This window comes from Megalopta genalis, chromosome 2 (genome assembly GCF_051020955.1).
Source record: "Megalopta genalis isolate 19385.01 chromosome 2, iyMegGena1_principal, whole genome shotgun sequence".
Lineage (NCBI taxonomy): Eukaryota > Metazoa > Arthropoda > Insecta > Hymenoptera > Halictidae > Megalopta > Megalopta genalis.
The window spans coordinates 34,730,039-34,734,928 of NC_135014.1; positions in this window are offsets into that span (position 1 = coordinate 34,730,039).

The following is a 4,890-nucleotide window of genomic DNA, read 5'->3' on the forward strand; positions in this document are numbered from 1 at the left end:
AGGAACGAGAGAACCGATGAGAGCAGAGAGGGAGAACACGTGTGCGGATAGAGGACAGATCCTTGACGGCCGCCGGGGAGAGGGGTACCTTTTTAGACCAGCAAGCAGGATTTTAATGAACGAAAATGAATCGCGAGTTTCGGCTACGAGTAATTGCCGAGGCCCGTGACGCCGTTGAGTAATTGCTGATGGGGTTCACGGTCACCCCTTTTGGCCAGCGGGGGTGCTGTGATGTCTCCCAATGCCGGCGGAATTTTCTCCGATTTTTGGCTCGCTGTTCATGCTACTTAAATTTCATATTTATTGATATATACACATATTTATTGGCATTTATTGATATTTATTGATATATACATATATATTTACTGGTACTTATTGATATTTATTGATATATACATATATTTACTGGTACTTATTGATATTTATTGATATATATTTCTTTATTGATATTTATTGATATATACATATATTTACTGGTACTTATTGATATTTATTGATATATGTTTATTGATATTTACTGACATATATTATATTTGATATATCATTGTATTATTTTAAACACTTTTTATTTCGTTCGAGATGAGGGTTTTGTCTTTGGGGTTGGTCAATTTTTATGGTGTTTTACTTGGCTTGATAGGGGATGTGCTGTTTGCAAAACGGAGGACAAGTTTGTATGTATTTCTTTCTTCATCAGTTTTTAAGTTGAACGAAGCAATTGTCCATTCACTTGGAAATGAATTTGAAAATGAAATTGAAATGATTTATTTGAATGAATCTCACGCATAACCTACTAAGTGCGAACGTTATTCGTTACCTATAAATCGAAGCAAGGGTTGGTTCTTCTAGAAAGATCTAGAAATTAGATCTAGAGATTATATAGATCTAGAAATAAAACTGGGACGAAGAAGAAAGTGAGAGTATGAGAAGGAAATTCACGTACAATAAATTAATAAAAAAATAATAATGTATAAATATAAATATTATTAATAATATAATAATATTGATAATATAATAATAAATGTCATTAATTAATAATAATACTATTAATATATTATGAATAATATATACACAAAAAATTAATAAAATACATATACTAATCGATGTAGCCGAGGCAAAAAGGAATCGTAACGCAAAAATTTCCTGAACTCTGTGGATTGGAAGAAAGATATGTAGCTTGCTAGACAGAGATAGAAGCTCGTATTTTTCTGCAACGAATTTCTGCCGGGTTGCTTCCGCCGCTCTCCTGCCCCTGATAGATTAATATCAAAATGTAACGAGAATTTAATGTTGAATTTCTCTGGAGATTTTCCTGTACATTTTGACATGCTTTGATTAATGGATCACCGCGCAACGCCGGATACTGTGGATCGAAGGAAGGGTGGCCCGAAGAAAGGGGATGATTTTAATCAGCGAGGTTCGAGCACTACCTTCGGCTAAAGTAATTAACAAGGGCGGATGCCCGAACTGGGGGCAGGGACGAGCGTTTTAATGAGTACGTAGAGTAGACGATAAGAAGGGTGAAGGTAAAGGGCTGCCCCGACGAGGAAGGGTGGCGGTGATAAATTCAATTGGACCCGATGATTACAGGAGTCGAGAGGGTGAATCTGATTGGAGGGGTAGCGAGCGATAAGCGGTTCTAAAAATGGCATTATTACATCACACGATACGATTAGAATCAAAATTCGAGGCAGGAAGGATCGGCAGCTTTTAACAGAGATTTCGACGCGTACGCGCGTCAAAAGTCTTCCAAACGTATGTCGTATTATGAAAATGCACGCGGGTAGGTTTCTTTCGTTGTTTCCTCACCGTCGGCTCGAATTATCAAGCTATATAAATAAACGAGTCTTAGTTTGCTTAACTCGTTTACGAAACAAGCGCTGTGTGTTACATTCGAGAGACCGTGCCGGGAGAGACTTACATAATTAACACGTTTCATTCCAGCGTCGATCATTTTTGGCGATCGCGCGACTGTTTACTTAACGTCGCAGCGTTCGATTTAACGTTTATTATTATTAACTATTGGGTTGGCAACTAAGTAATTGCCAATTTCAGTTATAGATGTCTCTCACTCCCATTTTTATGATATCCGTAAATGTTATATTATAAAATTATTATTATTATTATTATGTTATTTTTTTATTATCCGTGAATGTTAGCAACTGGACAAATTGAATGCAGCGGTCAAGGAAAAGCGACCAGAATTGGCCAATCGTAAAGGTGTAATTTTCCACCAGGACAATGTTAGGCCGCACACGTCTTTGTCCACTCGGCAAAAATTGATGGATATTGGTTGGGAATTGATGTTACACCCACCATATAGCCCTGATCTCGCGCCATCGGATTACCACTTATTTCGATGCCTGGACAACTCCCTTCGTGGTAAAACTTTTAATGACGATGACGCTGTAAAATCTCACTTAACTCAGTTTTTGGCCGAAAAGGATCAGACTTTCTACGAGCGTGGAATTTTCAAGTTGTCAGAGAGATGGCAAAAGGTCATCGAACAAAATGGAAAATACATTACAGATTAAACTCCATTCCAAGTAAAAGAAATTTTTTATTTCATTGAACAAATCGGCAATTACTTAGTTGCCAACCCAATATAATCGAGAAGTCCTCGGTACGTTTTCTTCACATTTTACAAGCAAGATACGTTATCGTGAAAAGTTTCGAAATGCTTTCGAACAGAAAATAACGGAACAAAGCCATGAGAAATCTAGAAGGAATACTATATTATCTCTTCTCTCGAGAATTTGAATGCGCGGTCGACGTAGAATGATTTTCATTCGTTCGCGTTTCGTGGATTGTAAATGACCCAAGAATTTGATTTCTCTCTTGCTGAGAATTTTAACGAGGCCAACATCAAAATGACAGCACATTTTCGCGTTGTACGGGGTGGAAAAAGGAGGGCGAGAGTTGAAAGAAGAATTTTATTTCTCTGTTCTTCAGAATTTTAACGAGGTCAGAACGAGTAACACACCGTGAAAATGAACTGAGCGTCAAGAAATGAATTTTATTCGTTGATGCATGAATTCGTTCGAAATCGAATGGCAGCGATTCGTATTCCACGCGGCGCGTTCAAAAGAATTCAGATTTTCCGGAAAGGTCCGCGATGAAAAATGTTCTCAAAAAACCCGTCGAGAAATCGTAATCGGACGAAGCGTTTTCCAACAAACTCGTCCGACTTTCGCACACGTGGAGTGTACCCCGGGTGTACGAGGAGGGGGCCAGGGGGAAATGTAAAGTGTGGGAGAATGGAGGTGGAAGATAGGCCCACGATTATACATGTGGCGCGCCGTTGGTGCGGGTCCGGAGAGAGACAGATGCAGCCGCTATCGGAGAAGAGCGACGAGAAGTAGCGAAGAGATAAAGGAGACGACAGAGACAAGTGTTTAATAAGCTGTGTCGATAATGCTGTACACAGAGAATGGGATCTACTGCCCCGTTCTTCGTGGCTGCCACGAAAATCTCTTAATCGAAACGTAACCACAGAATGTCAGTTTCGAGCACGTCGAGCGGTATTTCTTAATTCTGGTTTTTCGAGTTCTACAACTCGCTGAAATAATCTGCATTTAAATCGCCCGTGAGTCATACTATAAATAGGCTCTAAAGAATTTTGTTATTTCGATTCAAAAATGACGTGCGCCTATTTTAATTTTGCATCGATAGTTCAAAGGTTACGAATTTTATTCGCGCAGTACATATTTTCACTATCTCACTCTGTTTTATTTAATTTCGATTTGTTTCTACTAAATTCTAGGACTTCTTTCGAACGGAAAAATATCATTCTGCTATGAAATCTTTGAAAATTGAGCGGTTTAGAATAATAACGGCGCGAGTCACATTTCCGAAAATTTGGACCTGTGACTTAGAAATGTCATTCTACGCATTTTTAGGCCACTTTGGAGGCAGCAGACGATGATGTAAAATTGTTTGGTGCATCAAAATCGTTCGAAATTCTTTCGGAACAGTTTCAAGGAGTGGTCAGAAGCACGCCATGATCGCGCAGCAGCGAAACAAAAATTGTTTGACAGGGGGAAGAACAGCAAAAAGTCGTTAATCGAGAGTCGGATGAGAAGCACACGACCGACAAGTGTTTCGCACACGCGTCCACGCGTTCGAAAGAACCGTCTCTGTCGTCATCTAGAACCCGGACTCCTTCCAGCTAAACGTCTCGGCCCGTCCGACGCGTTTATTCGCTCATTTATGATCCGAGAAAAAACCGGAATGCATCGCGTCAACGCGAGGATGATGCTGCGGTGCAACAAGGACGGACGCGATAATCTTGTTGCGTGAGCCACCGCGAAATCGGCGGCGACCGCGACTCCAATTTCCGGTTTTCATGGAAAATCCGCGCGTACTCTGATTCATTCATTTCGATAGGAAAATAGCGAACACGTCAATTTAAGACGCGTAATTTAGCTACGAAAAGTTGCTAAAACCATTTTCAATTATTTCTCAATTAATTCCCAATTCTTCTGCAACGTTTTTCCATATAGCGAGATCCATATCTTCTTACGATTTTTAATGGAATTAATCATTTCTTCGGAAGATGAGACTTATCTTAAAATACGAGGAACCAATATGGCGGAGATAACTGCAGAGGACCGCCCCAGCAGCCATTTTTGTTCGCCCGGAAGAAGCTATTCTGATCGTAATTTTACAATTTGTCTCCTGATTTATGGAGTTATGCATAAATGTTCTGAAACATTTCTATTCTGTTCTATTCTTGCAGTTCGCGTTTTGCAAGAGGAAATTGGTTGCGCGTTAGAGATTGATCGCAGACGTTTTCAATTCATTGAGATCGGTATTTTACGTTCACTAGGTCGAGGATCGAATCGATTTTCCTCTGCACTGTAAATAAAACGTGCCGGGAATTGTTGCAGTCGG